Raw genomic sequence first — 21,029 nt, forward strand, 5'->3', positions numbered from 1 at the left:
CTGAAAGAGCCAAGAAAGACAGGACAAAACAACTGGAATAGACACCAACAAAATCCTACGAAGGGGAAGGAAATGGAAGAAAGACTGCCAAGAAGCTTCATACTGTCACAGAGGAAGACTGCAGGTGGGTCACCATCAACGAAGACATGGGATCACCATACAAATGGTGATACACCTGTGTCAAAAAAAAAAAAATAAGGAACCAAGATGTGAAGAGTAGAAGAGCAAGTCGAACCAGCAAGGTATATCACTGGCCCAATCTGCTGAAAGTGGCGAAGCTGAGGAAAAACACCCAGGTTCAAACACCGTGCAAGCTGCGTCTGAAACCAAGGCTGGGCCAATCATCATGGGGCCAGGAGAACCATTCTTTCCTGAAAATATTCGAGCCGAGCCAGAACCCGAAGCAAAAGCTAAACCGGGGGATGAAGGTACAGTACAACCTTGATTCAACACACCCCGATTCGCCGCATCTCCGGCTAAGTCACACACTTTTCAGGCCTGATTTACTTCCCCATTTCGATGAACAATGGTTCGCCGAAGCAGATGTGTGGATTTGCTTACAATGTTGGGACAGAGTTCACAGACTGGTGGAAACTTTCCCATTCTATCACAGGTTACAATTAATAATTCCTTCATATGACAAGCTGGATCACACAAGTGGACCACTTAACAAGTGAACCATATGAACCAAACACCAGCCAGAATAGTCCACACAACAAGTGCAGCATATTAATTAACCAAACACCAGCCACAGTGGTCCACACAATTGAATGACTGTTTCCATGATTTTCGTTCACCGATTTGTAGCACACGTATCTTTGTAGAGTAATTTAAAGGTTGAAGCGTGAATAGCTAGCTAAAGTGTTGATATCTTATATACATTTTCTATGATGAAATAAGATGAGTGAGGTGGACAGATAAGGGAATACTGTACTGTAAACCTCACTTTACAGTGAGGTTTCACTCACTTTCGTCTGTGTTGTCACAGTTCAGTGACCCATGACTTTGAAAGTTTCAGATTAATTCATCATTTCTAAAACCGGTGTTTTAATAGCTCTATTATCCTAATTAAAATAAACTAAATAAAACATAAAATACACCGAAATTTGATAGACATCTGCTATTTGAGAAATTATTCATGTTATTGATACAAGAACTTCAGCCCAAGTGGACGGGTCTAATCCGTATGCACACAGCACCATGCATGTTTCGTTCAATTTTGTTGCCACAGTTCAGTGACCTATGACTTTGAAATAATAAAATTAATAAATCAGTTCTAAAATAAGTATTTTTAATAGCTTTTATTATTGTAATAATGTTACTAAACTAAATATACTGTATAACTTAAAAATATATAATTTGATGTAAAGCCAATATTTAGGAGAAATTTATGTTACTGGATCTAACTTAAACACCAGCCTACTGTAGGGTATATAGACCTAGTCTGCATTCATACAGCAGGCACCCAGTGTCATTAGCTTTGTCTGCAAGTGACGTGTTTGTCTGCCGGTGGAAGAATAATTGTGGAATTTTCCATTTTTTGACTCAAGCTGTATACAACAAAATGTCTCAGGGGCTTGCTAATAGTGCCTTATTAGTGCCGAAAATGAGTGAATATTTTGCAAGAACTAGTAGCTGAAAATCAATCAGCACAGCCATACCCAGCACGAGCACGGCCGTACCAGCACCAGAGCAACAGCAGCCAGCACCAGCTCAGCAGCAGCTGAAGCAAACACAGCAGCAGCGAGCACCAGAAAAGCTGATGCAAACATCTAAGATCATCGTGTGTGGAGTAAAAAGTTAGAATAAGTGTTAAATTTAAGTACATAGTGTTAGTGATAAAATTAAGGTTGCAGTACAGTAATTTTAGTGTAAAATAATTTTCATAAACTGTATTGTAGTACTCAACATACAGCAGAACTACTTATCAATACAGTGCTAACAGCATAATACAGTACAGTACATATTTACTGTACAGCATTCACAACTCCATGAGAATTCAAGATGGACATAACTCCAACAATAAGGTAAATAACAAATGTAACAGTATTTTTTAGTAGAGTAGTAATATATAGGCACAGTATATAATACATTTTTATTGTTTACAAGAAAAAACACACACACAAACGCCTCCTGAAGATCACCACCTGCAATGAATCCAACGCTGCAACATGCCAGGGTTGGTCCCACATAATACGTTGAATGGGGGTTGTACTGTACAGGAACCCTCATTTCAACCAGTCCTGCCAGAAAGCGTTCACTGCGAACACCTCGCAGTGGGACTCTAGCGCCACATATACGGGGAGGTGCCAGAACCAAGCCAACGCGAAGAGGTCCAACACCGGCGACTGACAAAGCCAAAGGAAGGAGGCGGTGTCGACCGTTCACTCCATGGAAAGAGGAACAAAGCATGACAGGCCATCTGCCAGGATGTTGGACACCCCGAATGTGAACAGCGTGGAGAGCTAAACCCCGAGAACTCATCAGAAAAGCTACCAGAAGCGACCAGCCCCGAAGAGCCATGGACTGCAGAGACCCGGGACAGACGGCACAAGTCCAGAATGAACCCAAGATTCACAAAGTCTTGTTTCAGAACTGGAAACAAGTGAGAAACCTACTTGAGGGGCGAAGTTGTTTCGACCACGCCCAAGCAAACCCCCTCCAAGATGACCCGACAGAGATGGGGAAGAAGCCTGCCCTGCCAGCCCCGAACCCCCGACAGGAGGAGGAGGAGCCACTCAATGCCACCAAAGGCCGGAAGAGATGACACGAGAAGCCCACGAATCATGGAGCCAAGCATTGGCAAGCAGAGCCAGCCTTCCCTCCATCTCCCCGTCAATGGGACACCCCCGCGAAAGGGCCCCACGCAACCTCCGAGAAGCCAACTTCCATTAAGAGCGACCACTGCACTGCCCAAACGAAGAAAGCCCCGGAGAACGCACTGGCTCAGAAACTGGCACCAAAGGCCCACCTCGACCTACCGAAACCCAAGCCCTGGTATGACCAGCCCAAGAGGAGTGAGACTGCCTCCCCCATGAACACCACCAAATCAGAAATAGGGCGGCAACTGGTAGAAGTCATTGCCAAAAACTGAATAAAACAGTCCTCTGGAAATAACAGGGGACAGAACAGAGACAAAGATTGCAAAGCCAAATCCCAAGCTGAATCTAAAGAGAGAACAAGGATGGCCTGCCAACATGAGAGCCGAGACGCAAAAACAGAGAAATCACTTCCCGGAGGATGGATGCAATCAGCTTCAGCAGGACAGCCAATGCCTCGACAGCCAAAACCAGAACTCCAGCCAAAGGTCCCCCCCACTCAATGCCTCCACATCCTCCGAAAGCCAGCCCGAGGACAGCTTGAGAAGACCGAAGAAGCACAAGACTGAAGCCAAACGACTGCGAGTTCAATAGTCATCTGCCACCAAGGCAGCCGAAAGAGAGGGGACCTGAGCATGTAACTGCTCCAGACCCACATCATGGGAAAGTGTAGGGGTGAAGAGGCACTCATTGGGGAACGCCAAGGAGCCTTCCCCAAGAACACCTGCAACACCAAGGAAACCTGTTGTCACTCAAGAGTGCGGGTCCAGCAAAACCCGCACCAAGCTCCTAAAGAGAAGAAAGGGCAGTCCACCAGCCAGGAAGATTCCGAAACCTTGTAATGCACCCAAATTGGGGAAGAACCAAACTCAAAGGAAGACGGAGCCATTGGAGAGATGTAAACTGGGTCTCGCAGGAGGTACACACCAAGAGTCTCCCGAACTTCCACAGGGGAAATCCGAGAGGAATGAAATCTCCGGAAGGACATATCCGAGGAACCCAAAGGCACCTGGAAACGAACCCTTGGGGGAAGGGGTGGGGAGATGCCCCCAACTCAAATTCATTCAGAGACAGAGGATAAGAAAACCCCTTGTGCCTTCTGGGCACTTGTGCCCAGAAGGCGCAAGTGCCGAGGCAGGGTCAAAAGGAATCCAAGCACTCCAAGCGGACTTCCCCCCATGCCCCAGGAACCCCCGATGCAGGCCCCAGGAAGAGCCCATATCCACCCCCACCACCCTTGAAGAAAAGGCAGAGTCCTGGGGAAAAAGCTTCAATGAGGGGCGCCTGCTGGGGCGACTCCAAAGTCTCGGCGGGGAAAATCGGGCTCAACCTCCATCCCCGAGTCGGAAGGGACAACCCCCGAAGCCACCAGAGCATCATCCCAAGCTAAACCAAAGGGACCTGCCCCGACCCTTAAACCCTCTGACATTTTGGAGCCGGAAGCAGGGCACGGAAGGAGCAGGATGAACCTTGCTTCCTTCCCACCTGGGAAGGAAGCAAGGATGCGAACTGAACCAAGGTTGAAGTAACCAACGCCCCTAAATTCTGGTCCCTAAAATCCAAGTGCGGTAGCTCTGGGGCTTCCAACCGGGCATACAACCATGCTCGTTGCAACAAAGAATACCTAGCATGCAACAAAGCTGCTGCCTGATGCCTAACATCCTCAGACAAGGAATGGGTAAATTGAATAACAAGTGGACAACCAGTCCCGCAAGATTGCGGGACTGGTTACGATTTAGGGTCGTAAGTGTCTGTGACCTTATAGGCAGCATGATGGAGGCTGGATGGATGATCGTCATCACGAGGCAGAGGCAACGAATAACCCTCAGCATCACACAAGGCGAGACAGGGCTCGGAAGAAGCTCCAGTGGTACCCCCGAACCCAACGGGGTTTTCCAGGAGCCCGTAGGGTACATTAGCCATACGGGAAGCCCAGGCACTGGGGCCAGCTAAGCCGGTAATCCCTGTCTGCTGCAGGCAAACTGACAACTGATTGCCGTGAAGCCTTGGGACAACAGAGGAGGACCACCAACACAACCTAGGCTAGCCTTATGGGAAGCTAGGTAGACCACCACCGCCAAAATAAGCAAGTAAGCGCCAAGAAAACAAAATAAAAAAAATGATCCCTAAAGCAACACGCACACAAACCAACTGGTCCCTAGAAAGAATCGTCAGCCGCTGCTGAATGCAAGCTTTGCCAGCCACAGTGAGCCCCATCTAGCAAAACCCCACTCCCCTACTCATTGCAAAATGGGAAGCCCAAGACCCCCGATGTACCCCTAAGGGTGAGAACAAATGTCAAGCAACGAAGCCCTCAAATGTGAACGAGACCCGAACGTCCCAGGGAAGAGAACCCCAACACGCAAGAGAAGTACTTACTGGGCACGTAGGGAAGATAGCCCTAGGCACATGCAGCCCAATGTACTTAAAGAACACGTGGCCACCACCACACACACACAGAGCTGGCAAAGCCACAAATGCCAAAGCCAGACAATAATGCAAAGCCAGAGGAGGCTTGTGGACACCGGCACATCAGTCAACGAACTGGGGGGTGGAGCGGCTAGCTCGCCTGAACGGGCTGCCCCTCCTGCTAATGGGCGGGCGTGCTACAGAGCACCACTTGGTTTCCGAACCCCTTGGGGACGAGACCCGTCGGTTAACATGTAAGTTCGTATACGAGAAATAGAGGGGAAAAAATAAACTAGAAATGTAAAAATAAATTTTTCCGAAAAAATTCACGAAAAAAACTCTAGGGGAAAAAATCGACAGGTTCATAGCGTAAATGCGACTGTGTTTTGTTTGTACTCACCAATAAGTGAAGTCCTGATCCGCTTTATAAAAGTCCTTAATTGTTCCTAACTGATTATTAAGACGTCTGGCAAACATCCTCTGGATGTTTCCTGCCAGCCTGCAGGCACATCCTGCCTAAAATATACGATGCTGTACTGTACATTTAAGAAACAAATCTGGGTCACAGGTCTGTGGAGTGTGGTTAGGCTTACGGAGTCAGCCGGTCCCTCCCCCACCACCGATACACCTCCCCCTCTCCCCCCACCCCAAACCCATACACACACACACACACTCAAAGGTCACGTGGTTCATGGTTCACTTCAACACCCATATATCGCTTCCTGCCTGCCTGCCTCCTTCCCAGCCTGCAAGCCTGCCTGCCTGCCTGCCTGCCTGCCTCCTTCCCAGCCTGCAAACCTGCCTGCCTGCCTGCCTCCTTCCCAGCCTGCAAGCCTGCCTGCCTGCCTCCTTCCCAGCCTGCAAGCCTGCCTGCCTGCCTGCCTCCTTCCCAGCCTGCAAGCCTGCCTGCCTGCCTGCCTGCCTGCCTGCCTGCCTGCCTGCCTGCCTGCCTGCAAGCCTGCCTGCCTCCTTCCCAGCCTGCAAGCCTGCCTGCCTGCCTCCTTCCCAGCCTGCAAACCTGCCTGCCTCCTTCCCAGCCTGCAAGCATCCCTGCCTGCCTGCCTCCTTCCCAGCCTGCAAGCCTGCCTGCCTGCCTGCCTCCTTCCCAGCCTGCAAGCCTGCCTGCCTGCCTGCCTCCTTCCCAGCCTGCAAGCATCCCTGCCTGCCTGCCTCCTTCCCAGCCTGCAAGCCTGCCTGCCTGCCTGCCTCCTTCCCAGCCTGCAAGCCTGCCTGCCTGCCTGCCTCCATCCCAGCCTGCAAGCCTGCCTGCCTGCTTGCCTCCTTCCTTCCTAGCCTGCAAGCCTGCCTGCCTGCTTGCCTCCTTCCCAGCCTGCAAGCCTGCCTGCCTCCTTCCCAGCCTGCAAGCCTGCCTGCCTGCCTCCTTCCCAGCCTGCAAGCCTGCCTGCCTCCTTCCCAGCCTGCAAGCCTGCCTGCCTCCTTCCCAGCCTGCAAGCCTGCCTGCCTGCCTGCCTCCTTCCCAGCCTGCAAGCCTGCCTGCCTGCCTGCCTCCTTCCCAGCCTGCAAGCCTGCCTGCCTCCTTCCCAGCCTGCAAGCCTGCCTGCCTCCTTCCCAGCCTGCAAGCCTGCCTGCCTGCCTGCCTCCTTCCCAGCCTGCAAGCCTGCCTGCCTCCTTCCCAGCATGCCAGCCTGCTTCCTTTCCAGCCAGCCTGCCTCCCTCCCTGCCATCATGCTAACGGGTAGTGTGTGTTAGGCTTATCTTCGGGAATGAGCCGGTCTCACCCCCACCACCAACAAACCACCCGCCCCCCTACATCCCATCTCTCAAGGTCACGCGGTTCAACCGCGTGACTACCACTCACTCCCTGCTGCGCCTGCCTGCCTGCCTGCCTGCCTGCCTGCCTGCCTGCCTGCCTGCCTGCCTGCCTGCCTGCCTGCCTGCCTGCCTGCCTGCCTGCCTGTGCCTGCCTGCCTGCCTGCCTGTGCCTGCCTGCCTGCCTGCCTGTGCCTGCCAGCCTGCCTTTCCCTCCCTAATTCTCACTACTTCCATCCCTTCCTGCCTACCTCCTAGCATCTCTCCCTACCTCCCCCTCCCTCTTAGCATCTCTCCCTACCTCCTAACATCTCTCCCTACCTCCCCCTCCCTCCTAGCATCTCTCTCTCCCCCTCTGTCACTGATTCTCCCCCCCTCCTCATTCATACTGCCTCCCACCTAAGTTGCATCGTTCATCCACCCACCAGTCGGCCATCACTGATGCAATGCGTGCATTTGGAGCCAACATGGTGCACAGATGTTTCTTGATTGTGCAGATATGTAAAACAAAAGCACAGAATGAACATTCCAGCCTTATGGCAATTCAAAATAATAGGAATAATAGGCCGTGAATCTGTGAAGTCACAGTGGGCAAACTGGACCATCTCCCACCCACCACAACAAGCCGGCGTGAAGCTTGGCGGACCCCTTCCTACCCGAACTTTGTTCGGGTAGCATGACTCCCCAACCCCAATCGGGAAACTGGAAGTTTCGGATAACTAAAGTTCGGAAACCAAGTGGTGCTCTGTAGTTGGATGACAATTTGTTTATTACATTTTCTTCTTTTGAAGGGAGTTCTTTGGCTCTGTTCGAACGTAGGTTGCAATTTTAACCAGTTAGGGGTTTGTATTGGTTTGCCTACCTTTCTGGATGCCTTCCCCAGTCGATGGCACCCATGACAAATTCTAAATGTAGAGTGCTCATTTGGCCATTGCTCCCTGTGCCTCTCTGAGGGGGGCCAGGTTCGAGTGCCCCCTGTAGGCACTAACTCCAGGGATTGATGGCACCAAACTAATATGGCACATATCAGTATGATAGCTTCAGGGAGCCAATGAGGCTTCCCACAGAAAACACTGACGAAGGGAGAACTGGCAAAAGCAGCCCCATGAAAAATACAGTTGCCTAGAAGAGGAATGCAGGTGGGACACTATCAAAGAAACCACCTGGTCACCATAAAGGTGGCACACAAAAAACTCCAGAGGTGAATAGCCGAGGAGAAGTGTGAACCAGTGAAATACACTAGGCCTGGGTTCAGACATTGAGCTAGCAACCCCTGAAACCAAGGTTGGGCCTGCCACCAAGGAGACAGAAGGACCACTCTGGCTCCTTGGTGGCAGTGCTGCCCTTTCCCCCCCTCATTACCCATCAAAGGGAGAACCATGAAAGAGCTGGTGGGAACAGCAATAAACTGGTGCCTTCCATGAAGGGCAAATATGGTGCCGACTAAAGGGAGAACCAGTTACAGTACTGTAAGTGTCTGTAAACCGGAATCTGGCTCTACAGAGGCCTTCCCAACTTACAGCAGGCGACGCCCCAGCTCTTCCTGACCTACTGCAAGTACAAGAATGAGACTACAAGAACAAAGGAGGAAAGAGACCTGCAAGCAGCAGCTGCAGAGGAAAGAAACTGCAACACAATCTCCTCAGGAAAGAGGGAAGAAGAGAATGGGGGGTAACCACCTCCCAGAGGACAGGAGCATGTAGCTTCGGAAGAGCAGCCTATGTAGCTAGAACAAAGGCCAAAACCCCTGCGTAAGGCCCTACATCAACGTCCTCCTGGAGCCAGTCAGTATGAAGTTCAAAAGAGGTCCAAAAACCACACAACAAAACCCAAAATGCAAATGGACATGAATGTCATCCACCACAAGTGCTCCCAACAACAAAGACACCTGGGCATGAAGCTGCACGAGTCCCACATCCTGAAAGAGAGAACAGGAACAAACAAAGTCATTGAAGGGCACCAAAAAAACAAAAAAAAAAAGGACCCCTCAGAACTCCGTTGATAACTCACACCACTTAATTTTAAGTACAAAGGTATGACAAAAGCTGTACCAATCCCCAAGCAAGAACAAAGGATTGTTACTAGCCACTACGACTCCGGAACCTCATAATGCATCCAAACAATGCAGACAATTCATTGAAATAGCCTGCACAGTTTAAGGGTTAAGAAAATCCCACCATGAGAACGAAAAAATCCCATTCTCATGGTGAAAGACGTACACCATGAGAGCTTTCCATTACAGCTCACCAAACTAGAAAAAGTAGTCTTCCCCCCCCTTATCCTTCTATTTGAAAAATTTTTGAGAGGTTCAAGAAGAGATCTTCAACCTTACCTCAGCAAGGGGATCTGATCGACTGGGTTTACATCAGACAACTGCAGGCACCATTAGCCAAATTGACCAAACTGCTGACCTGGAGGCATGGTCAGAGACTGCTACACTAATTCCATTAACACCTCTCCTTCCCCCCCCCCCCTCAAGGTAAAGGTAAAGTAAAGCCCATACATACAGTACAAGTATTATATGTTATAAAACTATTTATGCTAAAAATAATTACTGTAATATGATGAGTATATCCTGAAACAAATATTTAGCAGAATGAAATATACTACATATTCCACTTTGAAAGAAAAAAGGCTATTGTATAAACAAGACTATATTTAAATCTAACAAATCTAGCCATCTGAAACTGTAATAAAATCTTTCCAGTTAATATTGAGACATTACACAAAACAGCCATTAATCCTCAATCAATACCTGTCAAAATAATATGTTACCTCTATACAAAAATATTTGAATAAAAGTGGAGACACAATAGCACTGAAAACAAGACTAAGCTGCAGTATTACCCTGCAGAATATATCTTGTAAATCAGAATGAATTGCACATCCACACACCTACATGGATAAGAAAACGGTATTCTTTTCTCCTCAGAAATGTTTGCAACAGATGGTTATGCCTACCTTAATCACCAACCTGTGGACTTCGTGCACAAACCTACAGGCTATCTAGCCACTTGCAGGAATCTGGCAATATCAACACCATCCTCCTGTACAAAGATTTTAATAATCACCAAAAGAATTGAATAAAACAAAAGTCTGGCAGGATTCATACTGATCATTTGTTGCAACAAGTTTCAGACAAACCAATGCCACAGTCACATGCAACATGGCTAACACTTCATAAACACTCACATTCCGAGGGGTGGCAGTGCCTAAGTAAAGTTTACTTGCCTAAGTAAACTACCCCGTCAGTTGCTAGCTCAGAGAGACACTGGTTATACAGTACAGTACAATACTGTACTCATTTTCTATTTGCAAACTTTACGAGTGTAGAATATTGATTTTTGTTATCAAAATGCTTGAAAATTTTGCCTTCAACTATAGGAACAAAACTAATTTCGGTAAGACCTCAGTAATCTGAATTCCAGTAACCTGAATATATTAACGGTCATGGTTTTCAGGTAAATTACGTGAGTGGCTGTGTAAACTGTGTTAGAAACAGAGCAAACAGCAGGAGAAAGAGAATAAACTGCAGGAGATAGAGGGTAAACGGCAAGAGCAAGAGGGTAAACGCCAAGAGCAAGAGGGTAAACGCCAAGAGCAGGAGGGTAAACGCCAAGAGCAGGAGGATAAACGCCAAGAGCAGGAGGGTAAACGCCAAGAGCAAGAGGGTAAACACCAAGAGCAGGAGGATAAATGCCAAGAGCAGGAGGATAAACGCCAAGAGCAAGAGGGTAAACGCCAAGAGCAGGAGGATAAACGCCAAGAGCAGGAGGGTAAACCCCAAGAGCAAGAGGGTAAACGCCAAGAGCAAGAGGGTAAACGCCAAGAGCAGGAGGATAAACGCCAAGAGCAGGAGGGTAAACCCCAAGAGCAAGAGGGTAAACGCCAAGAGCAAGAGGGTAAACGCCAAGAGCAAGAGGGTAAACGCCAAGAGCAAGAGGGTAAACGCCAAGAGCAAGAGGGTAAACGCCAAGAGCAGGAGGATAAACGCCAAGAGCAGGAGGGTAAACGCCAAGAGCAGGAGGGTAAACGCCAAGAGCAAGAGGGTAAACGCCAAGAGCAGGAGGATAAACGCCAAGAGCAGGAGGATAAACGCCAAGAGCAGGAGGATAAACCCCAAGAGCAGGAGGGTAAACGCCAAGAGCAAGAGGGTAAACGCCAAGAGCAAGAGGGTAAACGCCAAGAGCAAGAGGGTAAACGCCAAGAGCAAGAGGGTAAACGCCAAGAGCAAGAGGGTAAACGCCAAGAGCAAGAGGGTAAACGCCAAGAGCAGGAGGATAAACGCCAAGAGCAGGAGGGTAAACGCCAAGAGCAGGAGGATAAACCCCAAGAGCAGGAGGATAAACCCCAAGAGCAGGAGGATAAACCCCAAGAGCAGGAGGATAAACCCCAAGAGCAGGAGGATAAACGCCAAGAGTAGGAGGATAAACGCCAAGAGCAGGAGGATAAACGCCAAGAGCAGGAGGATAAACGCCAAGAGCAGGAGGGTAAACGCCAAGAACAGGAGGATAAACGTCAAGAGCAAGAGGGTAAACGCCAAGAGCAGGAGGGTAAACCCCAAGAGCAAGAGGGTAAACGCCAAGAGCAAGAGGGTAAACGCCAAGAGCAAGAGGGTAAACGCCAAGAGCAAGAGGGTAAACGCCAAGAGCAAGAGGGTAAACGCCAAGAGCAAGAGGGTAAACACCAAGAGCAGGAGGATAAACGCCAAGAGCAGGAGGGTAAACGCCAAGAGCAAGAGGGTAAACGCCAAGAGCAAGAGGGTAAACCCCAAGAGCAGGAGGATAAACGCCAAGAGCAGGAGGATAAACGCCAAGAGCAGGAGGATAAACGCCAAGAGCAAGAGGATAAACGCCAAGAGCAGGAGGATAAACGCCAAGAGCAGGAGGATAAACGCCAAGAGCAGGAGGATAAACGCCAAGAGCAGGAGGATAAACGCCAAGAGCAGGAGGATAAACGCCAAGAGCAGGAGGATAAACGCCAAGAGCAGGAGGATAAACGCCAAGAGCAGGAGGATAAACGCCAAGAGCAGGAGGGTAAACGCCAAGAGCAGGAGGGTAAACGCCAAGAGCAGGAGGGTAAACGCCAAGAGCAGGAGGATAAACCCCAAGAGCAGGAGGATAAACGCCAAGAGCAGGAGGATAAACGCCAAGAGCAAGAGGGTAAACGCCAAGAGCAGGAGGATAAACGCCAAGAGCAGGAGGATAAACGCCAAGAGCAGGAGGATAAACGCCAAGAGCAGGAGGATAAACCCCAAGAGCAGGAGGATAAACCCCAAGAGCAGGAGGATAAACGCCAAGAGTAGGAGGATAAACGCCAAGAGCAGGAGGATAAACGCCAAGAGCAGGAGGATAAACGCCAAGAGCAGGAGGGTAAACGCCAAGAGCAGGAGGATAAACGTCAAGAGCAAGAGGGTAAACGCCAAGAGCAGGAGGGTAAACGCCAAGAGCAGGAGGATAAACGCCAAGAGCAGGAGGATAAACGCCAAGAGCAAGAGGGTAAACGCTAAGAGCAGGAGGATAAACGTCAAGAGCAAGAGGGTAAACGCCAAGAGCAAGAGGGTAAACGCCAAGAGCAGGAGGATAAGCCCCAAGAGCAGGAGGGTAAACGCCAAGAGCAGGAATATAAACCCCAAGAGCAGGAGGATAAACGCCAAGAGCAGGAGGATAAACGCCAAGAGCAGGAGGATAAACGTCAAGAGCAAGAGGGTAAACGCCAAGAGCAAGAGGGTAAACGCCAAGAGCAAGAGGGTAAACGCCAAGAGCAGGAGAGTAAACGCCAAGAGCAAGAGGGTAAACGCCAAGAGCAAGAGGGTAAACGCCAAGAGCAAGAGGGTAAACGCCAAGAGCAGGAGGAAAAACCCCAAGAGCAGGAGGGTAAACGCCAAGAGCAGGAGGGTAAACGCCAAGAGCAGAAGGATAAACGCCAAGAGCAGGAGGATAAACGCCAAGAGCAAGAGGGTAAACGCCAAGAGCAGGAGGGTAAACGCCAAGAGCAGGAGGGTAAACGCCAAGAGCAGGAGGATAAACCCCAAGAGCAGGAGAGTAAACGCCAAGAGCAGGAGGGTAAACCCCAAGAGCAGGAGGATAAACGCCAAGAGCAGGAGGGTAAACCCCAAGAGCAGGAGAGTAAACACCAAGAGCAGGAGGGTAAACCCCAAGAGCAGGAGAGTAAACGCCAAGAGCAGGAGGATAAACGCCAAGAGCAAGAGGGTAAACGCCAAGAGCAGGAGGGTAAACGCCAAGAGCAGGAGGATAAACCCCAAGAGCAGGAGGATAAACCCCAAGAGCAGGAGGATAAACCCCAAGAGCAGGAGGATAAACACCAAGAGCAAGAGGGTAAACGCCAAGAGCAGGAGGATAAACCCCAAGAGCAGGAGGATAAACGCCAAGAGCAGGAGGATAAACGCCAAGAGCAAGAGGATAAACGCCAAGAGCAGGAGGATAAACGCCAAGAGCAGGAGGGTAAACCCCAAGAGCAGGAGGGTAAACCCCAAGAGCAGGAGGATAAACGCCAAGAGCAGGAGGGTAAACCCCAAGAGCAGGAGGATAAACGCCAAGAGCAAGAGGGTAAACGCCAAAAGCAAGAGGGTAAACGCCAAGAGCAGGAGGATAAACGCCAAGAGCAGGAGGGTAAACCCCAAGAGCAGGAGGGTAAACGCCAAGAGCAGGAGGATAAACGCCAAGAGCAGGAGGATAAACGCCAAGAGCAGGAGGATAAACGCCAAGAGCAGGAGGGTAAACCCCAAGAGCAGGAGGGTAAACCCCAAGAGCAGGAGGGTAAACCCCAAGAGCAGGAGGGTAAATGAAAAGAGCAGGAGGGTAAATGAAAAGAGCAGGAGGGTAAACGGCAAGAGCAGGAGGGTAAATGGCAAGACAACTGTAGTAAGAGGGTAAACGGCAATAGTAACTGGGCAACTGAGGGAGTAACCAGGCAAATTGAGTAACCAAGTAAACTGGCAGTAACTAGGTAAAGTGTGGCAGTAACCATGTAAAGTGTGTCAGTAACCATGTAAAGTGTGTCAGTAACCATGTAAAGTGTGTCAGTAACCATGTAAAGTGTGTCAGTAACCATGTAAAGTGTGTCAGTAACCATGTAAAGTGTGTCAGTAACCATGTAAAGTGTGTCAGTAACCATGTAAAGTGTGGCAGTAACCATGTAAAGTGTGGCAGTAACCATGTAAAGTGTGGCAGTAACCATGTAAAGTGTGGCAGTAACCATGTAAAGTGTGTCAGTAACCATGTAAAGTGTGGCAGTAACCATGTAAAGTGTGGCAGTAACCATGTAAAGTGTGGCAGTAACCATGTAAAGTGTGGCAGTAACCATGTAAAGTGTGGCAGTAACCATGTAAAGTGTGGCAGTAACCATGTAAAGTGTGGCAGTAACCATGTAAAGTGTGGCAGTAACCATGTAAAGTGTGGCAGTAACCATGTAAAGTGTGGCAGTAACCATGTAAAGTGTGGCAGTAACCATGTAAAGTGTGGCAGTAACCAGGTAAAGTGTGGCAGTAACCAGGTAAAGTGTGGCAGTAACCAGGTAAAGTGTGGCAGTAACCATGTAAAGTGTGGCAGTAACCATGTAAAGTGTGGCAGTAACCATGTAAAGTGTGGCAGTAACCATGTAAAGTGTGGCAGTAACCCAGTACGGAGTGGCAATAATGAGGTAAAGTGTGGCAATAATGAGGTAAAGTGTGGCAGTAACCATGTAAAGTGTGGCAGTAACCATGTAAAGTGTGGCAGTAACCATGTAAAGTGTGGCAGTAACCATGTAAAGTGTGGCAGTAACCATGTAAAGTGTGGCAGTAACCATGTAAAGTGTGGCAGTAACCATGTAAAGTGTGGCAGTAACCATGTAAAGTGTGGCAGTAACCATGTAAAGTGTGGCAGTAACCATGTAAAGTGTGGCAGTAACCATGTAAAGTGTGGCAGTAACCATGTAAAGTGTGGCAGTAACCATGTAAAGTGTGGCAGTAACCATGTAAAGTGTGGCAGTAACCATGTAAAGTGTGGCAGTAACCATGTAAAGTGTGGCAGTAACCATGTAAAGTGTGGCAGTAACCCAGTACGGAGTGGCAATAATGAGGTAAAGTGTGGCAATAATGAGGTAAAGTGTGGCAGTAACCGGGTTGTGATACAAAAACTGCACATCTGTTAACTTTTAGGCATTACTGGTAAGAAATTTGGCCAAGTGCTAGGGGGTGGGCCTCATAATACAGTGTAGACAGTAGATAAATAATGTTAGGTGTGTTCGGCACTGCTGCGTTTACAAAATTTTAACATTTCAATACAGTATTTTGGATTTTTTTATGGTCAAATCTATTTTTTTTTTTTTTTACTGTAAATGTGCACAAATTATTTATATTTTCTTTTCCACTTAACCACCGTGCTGCGCGGAGTTTATTGAGAAATTTCCCCGGTGCGCATGAAATGAAGTGTTCCCAAAAAATTCTTATTTCTTCGTAAAATGATAAATTCCCTTCCCTGAACATGTCTATGTAAAAAAAGTACCAAATTCCACTTACTTTGGCTGTAGAGACGTGGACAAGATGCGCTGTGACGTCATCAGGGTTTGGTCGCCCGTGCGTGACTCGCCCAGACACGGTCGCGCGGGCCATTCAAGCACGGGTGTTGCCACAACTATATTTTCAATTATTTCTTTTATGTATTTCTAATGCGGTTTTATTTGTTTATCATATATGATGCATATTTGTGTCCTTTACAATATGTATACAGTAGAACGTTCATAATGTTCCACGGAACTGTGATACATGTGTCAGTAATGTGTCCACAATAAATGTTTATTGTCGCAATATTACCTGTGAACAATTCACTAAAATTACAATATGTACAGTTTCACACACTATTTACACAGTAACACTGTATTACACACTCAGTACTTCGGAAGTGAGTAATAATCAACGAAGTAGCCCATGGTACACAGCGCGACTTCGCTCTCAGTGCACCAGGTATAGATAAATTTTTGTTTCCTGTTTCTTCATTCTGTGTGCTTGCAAATAACGCACTCACATACACCCTTGGCTTTAGAACTTGTAGGTTGTATGTAACCAAGCTTGTAAAGCATAAGGTAGTATTGAAAAGATTATAGGAAAAGATCAATTTGTAAGGTAGTCTTGAAAAGATCGCTTTGTATGGTCCCACACAGGAAGAGATTCAGCTTACCTCAAGAGTGTCCATCAGTCAGGAACAGATTCAGTTAGCCTCAAGAGTGTCCGTCAGTCAGGAACAGATTCAGTTAGCCTCAAGAGTGTCCGTCAATCAGGAAGAGATTCAGTTAGCCCCAAGAGTGTCCGTCAGTTGGGAAGAGATTCAGGTATTCTTGAAAATATCTATGGAAAACACCACCATGGAAGCCGCTAACACTTTTTCTATGCTATTTGTATCAGATGCATCATCACTGAACGCAGAAAACAATTCATCTAAGTATCATCTAAATAAATAGCATAGGATTGCAAGGGTGACACTCAGAGCTACAACTGGATACACTCGCTATATCGTCCTCATAGGTGCTGTATCACTTGCATCCGACCTTTGTGTTAGGTCCTTATTGCGCCTGGCTTCCCCAATATTATACCCCTTATGTTCTTCAAACAATAAGGTTTGAATTTTACCGACAGAGCATTATCTTTCAACACCGCGTCGGACAGGTGTTTGGGAATCAGAGGCGCGTGCACCACCCACAGTTGCTCATTCAGTACTAACCCAGCCCTAGGGCATTCTGGGATTTTTTTCAAGATGGCTGCCTCTCACTGGAGGTCCTAAGAGTCCATTTCGTACACAACCAACCTCGTACATATTTAGAATTGGTTATGAAAAATCAAAACGAGTTTTCTCGGTTGGCGCAGTTTCCCGCCGACCGAGAAAACTCGGTTGGCGCAGTTAAGTGGTTAAGGGAAAAAAGACAAAGTATTTCCTGTCAGTTCACAATGAAATTCAAGTGCTTTTATCTAAGTTACGGCTCGGGTTATTCCAAGGGTAAAAAGGTTGAGAAATGCTGCTCTGGTCTGATAATAGCCTCCTTTTCCTGTATGTCTTAGTTTCAACTTAGTAAGGGGTCATCACTTTCATTTCTTTTCATATCGATGGGTTGGGTTCTATATGTTTTCAGCCACATTACTGTGACATACCTAGAAAGGGTTCTGGGAATTCTTCTACTCCCTGAGCCCGACCCGAGGCCAGCCTCGACTTGTGATAACTTGGTCCAACAGGCTGTTGCTTGGAGCGGCCCACAGGCCCACATATCCAGTACATTCTCTACATTCAGCAAACATTTGAAAGTGAAAAATAATATGCTCACAAACCGATTAACTGTAGATTATATAGCAAGTAAAAAGTTGATAGGCAACAGCATTCATTTCTAGGGAAAGCCTCTTGAGGCTCCCTGAAGATACTCTTTGATGTAGGTGCCATATACTAGGTGCCATCAGTATTGGAGTTCTCTGGCCTACTGGGAACACAGTGCCAGAATTTCGGCGCTCGAGTTTGTTGATACACGTATAGGTCGAGCCGTGCTTCAGTTTACCAGTGTCTCCCGCCTAGTGACGACAACACGAATTCTTTGTGAAGAATTTCATTGTTTTGGTTTCTGAACATAAAAGTTCTTATATATCATGCCATGGGTTCCAAGAATGTCAGTGGTAAAGTTCAACCTAAAAAAATAGTTGTGAGGATGATGAAGGAGGAAAACACCAGTGTTGAATGGAATGAAACACCATTTTCTGGGCGAGTCCCGGAGGCTCCCCTAGAGCTATCCAGGCTGAATGGATATGTTTAACTTTCTGGCATCAGTCAAGTGCATGGAGTTCTTGCCTACTGGGGACCACGAGCCAGAACCTGGCCCCCCCTAAGAAGAGGCACGAGCAGCAATGGCCTACAGAGGCCCCCCCTGTGGTTGGGAGCATTCTATGTCTGCCATCGACCGGGATAGGCACCCCAAAACAAACCCCCCCCCTATTCTGGTAAAACTATTGCTACCGAAAACTGAGCAAGTGGACAGAACTTCCCAAATGAAAATTAGCAAACAAGCATGACATCATCATGTCACCGCGCCGCTGTCTGCGCAACCCACCTCCCCGGGAGGGGGAAGTGGGAGCCCCAGACCAACCTGCCGGCAACCCAACCTGCAGTTATTAGGCTTGATGTCAAAACACGCGAAAAACACCGCCGACCAGAGGGAGGGAGGGATGCATGGGAGCCTCCGGGACTCACCCACAAAATGGCATTTCATTACATTCAACGCTGGTTTTCTGGGGGGAGCCCCCGTCAGCTCCCCAGAGCTAACTGCCCATAGATAAGGAAAAACAGGGATTTACCCGGGAGGTGGTCCGTCCTCACTCCTCAACGCGAAGTCGAGACAACTGGCCGCAACCGCCGTCCCAATGCAACGCAGGCCCTACCAGGCCCAGGGGCATTCACAAGGTAGCGAGCAGCCAGGATCCTGTTTGACCTCCAAAAACCCCGGGCCCGAATGTCAACCCAAGACATGTTGCCAAAGACGGCACCCAACGCAGCAAACTTACGAACGTCGTGGGCCAAGGGATAGACCGCAGGCTGGCTAGACTTAACCCTGCGGACGACCTGAGAAACCCGAGCCCAGGAACAGGGAAGAGGGGAAACCGAGTCAACCCAAAGCGCATCCCCGGACACAAGACATGATGCACCCCTGGCCTAACCAATCAAGCATCAACGACCCATGGACCCCACCGGAACGAGGCCATCTCATTCTTCACCAAAAAAAGGAGACGGCTGCAACCGAACAAACCGACCACCAGGACTGAAGGAGCAGAAACCCCCTGCGCCGGAGGAGAGCATAAAGCTCCCCCGACCCGACCCCAAGAGGCCAATGCCAACAGGAAAAGAGCCTTGGCAAAACAATCCGGGACCGAAAGGGCCACAACAAACCGAGGAGAAGAAAGAAAAGAGAGCACCCGGTCCAAAGACCAAGACGGCTCAAGAGGCGCATGAGCAGGCCAGAGGTGGAACAATGCACAAGACAGCTTGTGGAACAGGGGCAGAAGTAACAATAACACCAAAAGCAAGCTGAAGCGGCTCTGCCAGTGCCGCACGATACAAGGCGACAATATTCGGCATAAGATGGTCCTGGAACATTAGTTGTTCCAGGAAAGGAATGACAAAACAATCCTATCAGAGACCGAAGATAATCTACACAGTGATAGAAAAAAATGGAAGGACCGCCAGGAAACTTCATTCTGTCACCAAGACGAAGTTCGCAGGTGGGAGACCAGCAATGAAAGCCACCTGCGCACCATACATGTGATGATAGACCCGAGTCAAAAACACCAGACATGACAACTCAAGGAGAAGACCGAACCAGCCTCGTACCGAACTGGCCCGATCTGCTGAAAGAGGCGGAGCGGCAGGAAGACCCTCGGGTTCAGGTAGCAAGCAGCACCTGAAACCAAGGCTGGGCCGGCCACCAAGGAGCCAGAAGGACAACTCTTCCCTGGTAAGTCTACAAGCGAGCCAGGATCTGGAGCAACAGCCGAACCCAGGGAAAGAGGTACAGGTAACCCCACCTCGCCCAGTGCAACCAGAAGGCGTCGATTTCGACAGCCTCGCAGTCGGGGAAGAGCGCTACGTATACCGGAAGACGCCTCGACCACGCCAATGCAAAGAGATCCACATCTGGAGTCCCAAACGTCTAGCAGAGCCAACGGAAGGAGTTGACCGTCCATTCCATGCAAAGGGGAAGGAAATGAGACAGGCTGTCCGCCAGGAATTGGACACCCCCCGAACGTGAACCGCCAAGAGAGCCAAACCCCGAGAACTCAGAAGACAAGTCACCCAAAGCGACCAGCTCCAAAGAGCCACGGACCGCATCGAACTCCCTTGGTTCAGGCAATGAACCACCAGGGAGCAGTCCAAATGGAGCCGGATCGTCGATCTGCGAGCAACTCGAACCCTCTGGAGCAACAGCCACACTGCCACAAACTCCCGGACCGTGCTGTGAGCCCGACGGAAGGATGGACCCCACCACCCCTAGCCGGACTGGTGAGGACTGGTCACAAAGCCCCAGCCAGGAGACAACGCGTCCGTGTACACATTGATCGAGGGCCAAAGCACTGAACCCCAAAAAACCCAAAGAGGAAGCCAACAATGCAGCAACCAATGCAAGCCCCCAGAGGCCGAACCCAACGATCGTGAGAGAGGTGGAAGGGACATTCCCAAAGGAACCAGAACAGCCGACGAAGCCACACCAGACCCGGCAGGTAGACCATCATGGCAAAGTTCAGGCTCCCACACAAACTCTAGAGCAACCACCGCATGACCCAGGAGCCCTTCAGAAACAGACGAAGGCAGGAACGCAGGCGAAGTAGAGCCACCGGAGGAAGAGACAAGGAAACAGTACAAGCGTCCCAAAACCAGACCTAGCCAAGACCGAATCTGAGAGGGAACCAGATGGGACTTCCTCCAGTTCACCAAGAACCGAACCTGGCAAGCTGGGAAAGAACCAAATCCCTGGCAAGCAGACACGAGGACTGGCTGGGAGCCCAAACCAGCCAGTTGTCAAGGTAGGCCAGAACCCAAACACCTAACAGATGCAGGCAGGCCACTACGACCCGAGTAAGGCGTGTGAAAACGCGAGGCGCCAGATTCAACCCGATGGGAAGACAACGAAAGCTGTAACCTTGACGCCCCACAACATAACCGAGCTAGTCCCTGAACCTCAGATGAACCGGAACGTGCCAATATGCGACAATATGCAAATCATAACATAGAACGAAAAGGCAATGTAAAGGATCTGGGTGTACTCATGTCGGAAGACCTTACCTTTAAAGAACACAATAAAGTAGCCATCACAACTGCAAGAAAAATGACAGGTTGGATAACAAGAACTTTTCACACTAGAGATGCTATACCGATGATAATACTTTTCAAAACGCTTGTGCTCTCTAGAGTGGAGTACGGCTGCACAATGACAGCCCCTTTCAAAGCTGGAGAAATTGCTGACCTGGAGAGCGTGCAGAGATCCTTTACTGCTAGAATCCACTCA

The 21,029-nt window shown here is 49.0% G+C and overlaps 1 protein-coding gene across 2 annotated transcripts in view; it reads right to left on the reverse strand.

Annotated features, from left to right (window-relative positions):
* Nucleotides 1–21,029, reverse strand: part of trus (programmed cell death 2 like trus) — a 136,008-nt gene that overhangs the window by 74,804 nt on the left and 40,175 nt on the right. Inside the window, exon 2 of one of the 2 annotated variants that reach the window (XM_045737749.2) lies at nucleotides 9,960–10,045. The exons of the other annotated variant lie outside the window; for it this stretch is intronic. The gene's annotated coding sequence lies outside the window, so the exon portion shown is untranslated. The remainder of the gene's footprint in view (nucleotides 1–9,959; nucleotides 10,046–21,029) is intronic. 2 annotated transcript variants of the gene reach the window in all.

The sequence above is a fragment of the Procambarus clarkii genome, chromosome 20, assembly GCF_040958095.1.
Source record: "Procambarus clarkii isolate CNS0578487 chromosome 20, FALCON_Pclarkii_2.0, whole genome shotgun sequence".
NCBI lineage: Eukaryota > Metazoa > Arthropoda > Malacostraca > Decapoda > Cambaridae > Procambarus > Procambarus clarkii.